Here is a 12,070-nt window from a genome sequence, read left to right as displayed (position 1 = left end):
GTTTAACTGAGTTGGAGACTTTCATTGCTTTGTAAACTCTCAGTTTGGGAACAGGATAAAGAATTGAAACCTATGCAGTTTTGTTATGGTTGAAGAGAAAGGAAAGACTTGTTTAAAAGTATTATCTTTTCGGTCAAAGTATCAGATATATCTTTCCTTATTGTTTTTTTCTCTTGCTTCTCCTTTTCTATAACCACTGTTGCAAGAAAAATAGTTTCTTTTTTGTTTTCTCTATGTAAGTTTGACTAGGGATATCATGCTTTCCTTTGCAGTCTTTACAGCAATTTGCAGTGCTCGATTTTTTTCAATTATTGTTATTTTTAGTAGCATTTTATGATACATTCCATAGGCCCTGGGATTTCCCTTATCCCTTCCCCAAATCTCCTCCCCTCAAAACACACTGATTTCCTCTATATTATTGCAATTGTGTAGTTCTTCGTAAATAGTCATAAGTTCATTATTGCGGGCGTAGAAAATGGCAGAGAGTCCAGCATCCTATTGTCAAGATATATTTAGGAGTTTCATTGGGAGTCCATTTTTGATCTGCAAGTAGAGATCCTTACTGCATTGTCTCCTCACATCTAGATATGCTAGTCTCTATTATAGTTAGTATACATCCCCTTAAATGGAAAGCCACAAAACAAAATCAACAGGAAGCAAAATAGAAATTTACAATGCCATGAAGTTGAATAACATGCTACTACTGACTAATGTGTCATTGAGGAATTGAAAAAAATGAAAAACCTTTTTGAAAATGATACTACTGTGTTACCTATAGGTTAGTGAAGAATTTAATGAGAAAAAAAGACTGTTTTGAAGAAATGAAAACAAAAACTTCAAAATCCATGAAATATAGTATCTACTGGTTTTTGTTGGTGAGATGTGTTTCTTGTAGGCAACAAATAGATGGGTTTTGCTTTTTTAATCTAGTCTACTAATCTGATGTTTCATTGATGGGTTTAAGCCATTTACATTCAGCATTAATATGATTAGGTGGTAATTTGGTTCTGTCATTTTAACAATGGATTGTTCATTGACTGATTTAATCTTCTGTTGTTATTTTGCAGAATGTTCTTCACATTTGCTTTGGGTTTTGATGGATGCTATTACTTTTCCCTGTCAAGAGAACATCTTTAAATATCATTTATAGGGCAGGTCTGGAAGAAGCATATTCTTTGAGCTTTTCTTTAATGTGGAAGAATTTTATTTTCAAAGACATATTCTGGTCCAACAATTTTTTCCTTTTAGAATCTGGAATATGTCACTCCATTCTCTTCTGGCCTGTAGAGTTTCCTGTGAGAGATCAACTGTGATTCTGATTGGGTTTCCTGTATATGTCAATTGATTTTTTCCACATGCACATTTAAGGATCTTTTCCTTATGTTTAATTGAAGAGAGCTTAATTATCATGTGTGGTGGTGAAGATTGTTTTTGGTTACCCCTTTTGGGAGTTGTATGCCCCTCCTATATTCTGTTTCCAAATTCTTTCTCCAGATTATGGAAGTTTTCCTTTTTTATTAAATACATTTTAAAAATGTATTTATTTTGGGTCTGGCACTGTAGACTAGTGGCTAAAATGCTCATCTTGCATGTGCCAGGATCTCATATGGGCACCAGTTTTTTTTTTTCTAATTTTGATGATTTTTACATAGTTGATTAGGGCTCAAAGGGTCAAGGGCTACAGGAAAGTGGGTAAGACCATTGTTTCCACATTCTCTTTTGTCCTTCTTGTATCTGGGGGAAGGGGAGAGACAAAGGGAGAAACCACACCCACCCTCTCAACCATCCCAGGGTCCCTGATATAGACCATGGTCCAATGGCACTGCTCAAGTGGTTTTGATAGTTCAACTGTTCTGAATTGTTGCCAATCTTGCCATTCCAAGCATGATGCAATTTCTTCAGACTCCACTGGCTGACATAGTCTACCTTAGTGTCTCCACTTGCCCAGATTTTCACTGCCGACACTTGGATGGGGTAGTTGATCAATTTGTTCTGTCTTCTGTTGTGGTGCCAGGTGTCCTCTGCCAGCTCCAATGTACTACCATATCCACCATGTGCATTTGGATATACTGTCCACTGCTCCATCTGAGCTACTGAGGTGGTTCAGCTTTGACATATGGACTCCATGATCAGACCATGGAACCTGCAATTCTCTTCATGGTTGGGGTCCTGAGTCCAACAGTTCAACTGAGGGGATCCCCAAAGAAGCTGTCTGAAGTGATCCCAGACCTGATTCGTGGGTGTGCTTGCCAGTACAGGGTCTGGCATAGTCCGTCACCCCTATCAGCCTATGCATATGTTGATGGTTGTCATTGTTGGGTCACTTCTGCCTCCAGCCCTGTCTTCTACACAAACCAGTGGGTGTTGGAGCCATTGCAATCCTGCCCACCATACACTTGGCCACATAAACCAGTGGGAGCTGCAGCCTAGTTAGGGAGACCCCCAGTATCCCTCACCAGGCCTGTCAACTGCCCTGGTTCCCATGCTTGCCAATATGTACAGCAGACTGGTCCATTCTGTTCCACATCCCATTCAGCTCTCCTACGTGTCAATGCACATTGAAGCCTAGTTCAACCCAATCAACCCCACTATCCAACCCACACACCTCCTAACGGGTGCCACTCTCTGTCTAGCCATGCCTGCCCAGTCCTGGTTCTCATGCTCACCAGATGGAGTGGCAACCCAGGAGGGAGGTGCCCACTGTTTCCCTCCTGGGTCCACTCTGGATCATACACTCTCCAGGTGATTCTGCAGTTTGGCTTGACAGAATTAGTCCCCTTTGCTACCATCTGCTAGCTGATGCTATGGTAGAGTCCTACCAACCCACACTCACTCTGACCTATGCTTGCACCAGCAAGAACAGTCATCCCAGCCTGGCTTTTCTCTGGTCCAGCTCACATGAGGCCCACAGGTGTTGTAGCCCTGCCTGGTCTGGTCTGCCCCATCCCAACTAAAGCTCTACAGTGAGAGTGGTGATCCAGCAGGGAAGGCGCCACAATCCGCCTACAAGCTTTCCCCCCTCTTCCCCCCTCCCTCTGCCCGGGTCTCACGTGTCCTGGTTGGGTGCTGTGGCCCTGTCTGGCATGGCCTGCTTCACCTTGGCATTTGCCAGTGGGTGCTATAATCTGGCCTATCCTGGCCCACCCCCAATTTCAGCTCAGGTTGGTGGGGGCTACAGCCTAGCCCAACCCAGCCGACACCCAGTCCAAGCCCTCATGTATGCTGGTGTGTGTTGCAACCAAACCTGGTCTGACCCACACTCGATTCTGCTGCTTGGTTTCGCCAGCGGGTGATGTGAACTGGCCCTGCCTGGTTCGGCCCTGACCTGTGCCATATGTATGCCGGTGGGTACTATTCCCTGGCCTGGTCTGGGCTGTTCCCTATCATGGTTTGTGCTCTCACATGCATGGACTGTGTCCTGATGAAGAGGTTCCTCCATCAGAACCTCTCCCAATGCCAGATATCACACACGGGTGGGTCCATGAACCAGCCCTACTCAGTCCATCTCCTGATCTAGCAGGAACAGTGGCCTTTCCTGACTGGCCTTCAACCCATTTTGGTTAATATTGTTGGGTGTTATAGCCCAGTCTAGCCTGGTCCACATGCAGACACAGCTCACACATGGCTCAGCAGGGGAAAAAAACCCTAGTCCTATACCTACTCCTATACCTGTCCTCTACCTACTCTGGTCCTCATGAGCACCAGTGGATGCTGGGGTCTAGTCCAGTGTGGCACATTCAGCCCCAGTCCACACTTGTGCCAAGGTGCACTGCAGCCATTTTGAGACCAGAATGTGTCTCCTATTTCAGCCCTGTGCTTACCAGTGGGAATCACAACCTAGCCAGGACGTCCCCTCTGCTCCCCAACCAGGTCTGTTCCCAGCTACAGATCTTGTATATTGCAGTGGTTGCTCTGACCCAGCTTGGCCTAGTCCCTCACCTGTCATGACCTTTGCCCTTGGATGCTGTAGCCTCGCCTGACCTCACCTATCTCAAGTCCAACTACCTGCTGGTGGGTGCTGGAACCTGACTCTGTTCTGTCTGCTCACATCCCAGTCTTATGAAACCTGGTAGGTATGACAGCCTAGCTGAGCTTGACCTGTGCTCCAGCCTTGTTTCTGCTCTTGCTGGTGAGGTAAGGTTGGCTCAGCCCTGCCGGGTCGACTACTTCCAAAGCCAGCCCAGACATTATCCAACAGTTGGAGTTATCCTGCTCAGGTTGCCCAACACCCAGGCCTGGAACACGTACTCACCAGTGGGAGCTGTGACCTCAATACGGGAGTTTCCTGGGTTCCCCCACTTGGCCCACTCCCTGACCCAGATCTCACATGCTTCAGCAGGTGTTAGGCCCTTGCCCAGCATAGGCTGCCACTCCATCTTGGCCTTTGTATGAGCTGGAGAATGTTGCAGATGAATGCCAGTTCTAATCCCAGCATCTCTACTTCCCATCCAGCTCCCTGCCTATGGCCTGGGAAAATAGTTGAGGATGGTCCAAATCCTTGGGATCCTGCACCCACATGGGAGACCCAAGGAGGCTCCAGGCTCCTGGTTTCAAAATGGCTCAACTCCAGCTGTTGCAGCAGCTTGGGGAGTGAATCAATGGATGAAAGATTTTCCTTCCTGTCTCTCCTCCTCTCTGTATATCTGACTTTCCAATAAATAAAATAAGTACATCTTTTTGAATAAAGATTTATTTTTATTGGAAAGGCGGATATACAGAGAGGAGAGACAGAGAGGAAGATCTTCTGTCCGATGATTCACTCCCCAGGTGGCTGCAAAGGCTGGACCTGAACCAGTCCGAAGCCAGGAGCCTCTTCCGGGTCTCCCATGTGGGTGCAGGGTCCCAAAGCTTTGGGCCATCCTCAACTGCTTTCCCAGGCCACAGGCAGGCGGGGCTGCCGAGATTAGAACCGGTGCCCATATGGGATCCCGGGCGTGCAAGGCGAGGACCTTAACCACTGCGCCATTGCACCAGGCCCAAAATAAGTACATTTTTAAACCTAGCTTCTTTTTCTGTGCTTCTGGAATTCCCATAACTCATATATTTGGCCTTTTAATAGTGTCTCTTAATTCTTTAAATTTTTTTTAAGCTTGATCCAGCTCTAATTCCAGCTTTTTTATTGTTTCGCTTTGTGGCAAGAAATATCTTCCAATTCTGAGTTTCTTTCTTCTGCTTCCTTCATTCCATTATAGAGGCTTTCCACTGAAATTTTAATTTACGTCATTCATTTATAATATTTTGGGCTTGATTTTGTTTCATTGTTGCTCTTTCCTGTATTACATACTCCTTAAGTTCCTTGAACTCCTGTTTGTGCTTCTCTGTTGATAAGAGGTTTTATAATGAGGTTTCAGAATTCTGTATCCTCCGTTTTCTCGAGGTGTTCTTTAATTTACTGTGAGGTTGGCAAAGGCTTTTGCTCCTTTGCAGGGGCATCTTCAGTAATATTCATTGTGCCTGTGTCTCTTCTTTTGCTCTTTATCATTGTACTTCTGGTTAGTAGAGTCTTCTTCTTGGGGCAGGTTTCTAAGCTGTGTCACCCACAGGTTTACAGGTCAGTTTTGTTGATTTGGTACCTGGTTCTTCATTTGTTGTCACTTGTGCCACTCCAGTGAGTTTCAGGTCTGGGCTCATGTGTTAGATTTCCACCATGGTTTCCGTAGCCCCAGCTCCTGGCTCATCACTCTCCACTTCTTTTGCTTCTGTGCTGAGGCTGCACCATTGTCTGTATAATTCTCCCACTTCGGTTGGCGCAGGTCCCAGGATTAGGGAGACACCAGCTGTCCTAAATAGCTAGGTTGTTGGTGGTGCTGATCTTGCCAGAACCTGTTGGCCATTAAGTCTAAGGGCCACAGGGACCATTTTGAGTCATAAGATGCAAAAGTGAGGATTATTTGTGACATGGACCAGTGCAATGCACTGAACTGGAAGTGAGTTTGCTCCTAGTTCGGTGCGTGTGCAGCTCACTGTTTTCTCTCCAGTCCTGAAGCCTGCAAATAGTGAGCTTCTAATGCTGTAACATGTCATTAAGAAAATAAAGTGCTGTGTTCTTACTTTACAGATACTCAAGTAAGAAGGATACAGATGCTCCTTTCATTTTTATTCGTTCCTAACAGCACATACTGTTTGAACTATTTTATAATCTTTTAGGTAAGGTGATCTTTACTTTGCCATCCTTTAAATTTGAGATACTCTGAATGACACTTTATACTCATGTGATCCCCCCTTTTGGAGTTTTATTTCTTTTTTTCATGAAGATGTATATATTATGGATTTATGTGTTAAAAAAACACTTTAACCTTTGCCCAGTGGTAGAATTATGTGGATGCATTACAGAATCACCATCAAGAGCAAACCCAAATGCTTTAATTCCATATCTTGGGAGTCCTGGTCCCTATTTACTCATATACCCTTGGGCAAATCTCTTGAAATTATTTCTTGGTTTCCTTCTCTATGGATGAGGAATGTAAAAGATGAGTCAGCCACAAGCCCTGAAGCTTGATTCTTTTTAGGGAAATGAAAAGATTGTAACTGCCAACAGAGGTAGGGCATTTTCTTAAAACTCACCCCAAGACTATAGGCACCATCAAGAGAATTGGTACCCAGAATGGGTGATGCTAATTAAACCACTCTACTTCCCATGAAAATAATAAAGTGCAGTCAGCAGAATGGAACACATAAGCAAATAGGCTGAACAAGTAGTGGAGCAAGGAGCCACCTTCTATCCTGATAGCTTTGCATCTTGAGCCTTTAGTCAATACTTTTGATCAACTTTAGGGCAAACCATTTTCTGTATATAGTTGACTTCTCAAGCTTGGCATAGTCTGACTTTAAAACATTGATCAAGAAGATTAGCTGTAGAAATTGAACCAGAAGCCATTTTTAAACCATTACCTTGATTCACATGTCACATAGCTTCTATTTACTAAATAGCCAAGTGCTACCATTTTTTATCTTCCCGTAAACCAAAGGCTGTCTGCATTCATTCTTCTGCTGGCCTTCTCACATGAGAAATGTGAGTACCACTTTTGATTCTCCTATCTGCTCTTTAGTTATAGCAAGGTGCTTTAATTTAATCTTTATGGGAAAGTAGGAGATTGTGTTAGCAAGCTGCTTACTTGTTCCCTTAGCAACCAGAACACATTATTTAGAGGGATGGCGTCCCTTACTCAGAATAGCAATTGAGTAAGCTTCATCATGGTGCCTTTGGTCTGTTCAGAGGTGTTTTATGTCTTTTCCACAGGCTATTCATGGTAGCCAGCCTCTAAAGTGGCAACCACCTGAATTCAAACATAGCAAAAGCTCTAAATCTCAATCCATAGCCAACTTGCATGCTTGCCAGTCACAGTGACCCTTTTCTCCAGTTCCTGGAAATATTGACCAGAATTCCAGAACTGAAGAAAAGATTTCTAAGGCCTTCTAACTTTGGCAGCAGTTTTGGTAAGGTGCAACCAGTTTCCATGAAATTGGACATAATGCAGCTGTTCAAGCTTTTATAAAATGCATAAAGAAAATGACTTAATGGGCATGATTATCAAAGAACTATTCAGCATACATTTATTGTTACTGGTTAGTTTGTTCCTTCTTTGCAAAATGGCTTGTTGCTCTCCATCTATCCCATGTCTCCATTAGTGATATGTTCTGTCTTATAAATTTATGTATTTGGAAGAGAGAGGGAGGTGTGTGTGTGTGTGTGTGTGTGTGTGTGTGTGTGTGTGTGTATGTTTAGGGGAGTGGGTAGAGAGAGATCTTCCTTCTGCTGATTCACAACTCAAATGCTGGCAAAACTGGAGCAGAACTGGGGCAAAGCCAGAACTTGGAATACCAACTAGGTCTCTCATGTGGGTAACAGGAACCCAAGTACTTGTATCATCTTCTGCTGCCTTCCTAGGCACATTAGCAGAGAGTTGGATCACAAGTGGAACAGCCGGGACTTGAACAGGTTCTTGAATATGGGATGCCAGTATTAAAAGGGGTGGCTCAATCGACGACATTACCATGTTGGACCTGTAATATGATCTTTTAATGGTGGAAAGAACAGCCAGTTAACAGATCCTAAAAACATAGATTGGTTTGGGATTCCTGAAACAGCTGGTCAGTGCTGGGCTAAGAGGGATTTTCTTTGTGGTTAAGATTGCTTGTGGGTAAGAAAGATTGCTTAGTTAGTTTAGGGTACCAAGATTTTAAGAGAGAAATCTAGAAATCTTTGGTGGCCATAAAAAAGCAAAGTCTAGGTCAAGCATGTTTTAAACAGAATAATTTATTGTCAGAAATTTTAGAGTCTTCAGTTTCATAGAGCATTTTGACTCTGTAGGAAGAGAATGATTTGGTGCATGTTGGGCCATGGAACTCTCCAAATTGGCCTGGTCACAGAGCACTTTCTCTGTTCAACAACCACATCTGGAGAAGCTGTTGTTCTATGTGTGTGTAACAGGCATCAAGACCTGCTGCATAGACTGTGAGAGTGCAAGCAGGAAACCTGGACTGCTAGCTCAGAAATTCTCAGAGATAACCCTCTGCACCCCAAGGTGACATCTGGCAAGATGTGGGAATATTTTTGATAATCACAGTTGGACAGAGTGCTACTGGCACCTAGTGGGTAGACGCTGAAAATGCTGTTCAACCTCTCTCAATTTGCTAGACAGCACCCATTACCTCATTAAGAATAAATTGTTTGCCTTAAATGTCAGTAGTGCAGGGCTGAGAACCCAGGCATACACTCAACACTGGGACATTGTCTTACTCCCATGTAGATTCAGGACCTTCATAGGTGAGCACATGTTCATTTAGTTCCATCATAATGGTTTTAACTTCTGTTCCTGGTGCATGCTTGGATATTCCTGAAGGTGTCAGAATGCTTGGCCAGATACGATCTGATCTGATCTTCTGGATAAACTATCCTTTCTTTTACAACTTCCTGGTGAAGAGAATAAGGAGAGTTTGACCCAGAGCTTCTGCTCATATGCCAGTGCTTCCTCCCCTGTCTCCCACTAATCTCCCATCACAAGGGCAGCCATGTGAGAAGCAAAAGAACAGGAAGGTATCTCTGACATGGCCAAATGAATGTTCCAATAAAAACCCAAGTCAGGTGCCAACAAGAGGCCTGAGGAATGATCTTGTCCTGTCTGAGCTCACAGTTGAATCAAGCAAGAATGGCAAGGGCTGTAGTTTGAGAGCTGATTCCCTGGTTCACTCCCCAAATGCACATGATGACCAGAACTAGGCCAAGCCACTCCTGTGGGTGGCAGGAGTCCAGTGACTTGAGCCATCACCCACTGTTTCCCAGGACCTGCATCAGCAGGAAGCTGGAATTGGGAGCTGAAGCAGGGGATTAAATCCAAGCACTGATGTGGGATGTCCACCTCTGAATCACTAGGTAAAGTGTTCGCCCTGGTACTTAATTTCTAAATGGGCACTGTCCTCAATAATCTTGGAAGAGGTGATCATTCTGCTGGTCAAACACACAGATTTACTAAGTCATGAAATAAGGGTTCTGTATCACATTTTAATAGGATTCATATTGGCTGGTGCTTATTATGGTCTCAAGGTTGGGTTTGGTGCCATTGGCAGAGTTGAGAGACAGTTGATCCTGGCTCACACATAGCTGTGTGCTTAGAGTCAGTAGCCATCTGCTTGGGAATGAAAACCATTTTCCGAGAGAAACCATATTGAAGTGTTCATTGTACTCCCTGACCAAACTAGAATTCCTTGAATACATCTCAAATGGAGTTGAAATCATAGCGGGGAAATATACAGCTATATGAAGCAGTGCTATTATTGTAAATGTCCTGTTTCAGCTTTGTGGCTTAGAAGTACTTTTCAGTCCCCCCTTGTTTCTAGGAGCAAGTAAACTTCAGGATATATACACATTTGTAACCTCCTCACCCCTTTTACTAGCTTACATGCAGTCTGTCTCTTGGCAATGTGAGGCTCAAAGAAGGCTTCCCATGTGAAAGATAGGCCATTGGCACTTAGTGACTCTTGCCCCCTCATTCAGTGCTGATGTCAGGATTCACACTGTCCTATGTCCTTCAAATGCTGAAGACAGATGTGTGAAAACAGCTCACTATTCCTGCGCGACCTGCCCACAACCACTTAACTTTTGGAAACATCTTAAGGACAATCCATATTCCCCAGCTCCCAAGTAGTGTTCCTTCTACTCCTTGTGCATATTAGAAACTAAAATCCTCTGGGACTGTCCCCTTCCTCAGATTCTACTTAAACAACAGATTCTCCTAAGATCTGTTTTTAGTTTAAAAGAACTGTGCTTGGGCCCATCACGATGACTCAGTGGCTAAGTCCTCACCTTGCATGTGCCGGTATCTGATGTGGTCACTGATTCATGTCCTGGCTGTTCTACTTCCCATCCAGCTGTCTGTTTGTGGCCTAGGGAAGGGAGAGTGCAGTAGAGGATGGCCCAAAGCTATCTTGCACCCACAGAACATGGGTAGGGGAGTGCTGCTCCTGGTTCCTGGATTCAGATTGGATGGAAGATCTTTCTTTCTGTATCTCCTCTCTGTAGGTGTGATCTGCCTTTCCATAAAAATACATTTTTAAAATTAAAAAAATAAATGTAAAGGAACTGTGCTCACCGAATTGGGCTCAAAGGATTCCCGAGGCATAGATGGCTACACTTTACTACTCTCCTTTCCCTATAGACACTGCAGTTTCCCAGAGCCTGGACTCTTCTTCCTACTGAACAGAAAACAGTGACAGCAGCAGCACTCCTCCTAATCCTGTATTATTTACTTACACTAATTGGAAAGGGACTGCTTGACATCTGGCCAGCCTCTAGTGTCTGTAAATGTGTAAAAATTCCCAGAGGAATGAAGCCATTCCATGTAGGTTGGTGTGATGGTGACAGAAGGGAAATGCAAACACTTCATTGAAAAATTTAACCCTGGTGTTTTGTTGCTGTTCTATGTGTAGATGTTAGGTATATATGCAAACTATTGTTCCAATCTGATTACTGGAGTGGGTGAATTAAGAGTTGACCCTACTGGAGAATCAAGATGGCGGAATGGGGTAAGGACACATTTAAACAGAGAAACATTAACGAGTATGAAGCAGAGAGGGCACCTTCCAGGAAATAGGAGAGGACACCACAACAGCAGAGGGGTACCTGGAGAGTGACAGACACAGGAAAGCAGTGAAAACAATGGTGTGGTGTTGCAGTGACCAATACCCCAGCAGCATTCAGCCAACAGCGATCTGAACTCTACCAACAGTTGAATTCCATCAGCAACCAGGAAAATAATACCGACTATGACATCGTACACGTCAAAATACGTCCATGTGGCCCTCAGACCTAACAGCCAACAGATTCCTGCAAGATTATCACCACCGACAACCGAGCTATATAGGACGTCTGGTGTCTCCCTAATCCTGGGAGCTGTGTCAACCGGAAGTGTGAGAAAATTTGTCCAGACAACTGTGCAGCCTCAGCATGGTATCACAGGAGGTGCAGATTGGTGAGCCAAGAGCTGGGGTTACAGAGACCATGGTGGAAATCCAACATAGGAACCCAGACCTGAAACTCGCTAGAGGGAGTGGCACAAGTGACTGCAAACAAAGAGCCGTGTACCAACTGCAATAAGTAAAATCAAACTGTAGACCTGTGGGTGACACAGCTTAGAAACCTCCCCCAAGGAGAAGACTCTGATAACCAGAAGTACAATGACCAAGAACAAAAGAAGAGACAAAGGCACAATGAATATTACTGAAGACTCCCCTGCAAAGGAGCGAAACCCTATGACAACCTCAGAGTTCACTGAGGAAGACATCAAGAAAATGGGGGGTACAGAATCTAAAACACTTGTTATAAAGCTTCTTATCAACAATGAGAAGCACATAAAGCAGATGTTCAAGGAATTTAAGGAATATGTCACACACAGGAAATGAATCAAATGAAAACTGATACGTTAGAAATGAAGAATACAGTGGAGCAAACAAAGTACGGTGGAGAGTCTTCAAAATAGAATGAAGCAAGCAGAAGAAAGAATCTCAGAATTGGAAGATATTTCCTGTCACCAGGGGAAACAAACAAAAAGCTGGCAGCAGAGCTGGATCAGGC

The sequence above is a fragment of the Ochotona curzoniae genome, unplaced genomic scaffold, assembly GCF_017591425.1.
Source record: "Ochotona curzoniae isolate NIBS_2020 unplaced genomic scaffold, NIBS_Ocur_1.0 scaffold_4701, whole genome shotgun sequence".
Taxonomy (NCBI): domain Eukaryota; kingdom Metazoa; phylum Chordata; class Mammalia; order Lagomorpha; family Ochotonidae; genus Ochotona; species Ochotona curzoniae.
This window is presented reverse-complemented; position numbering follows the sequence as displayed.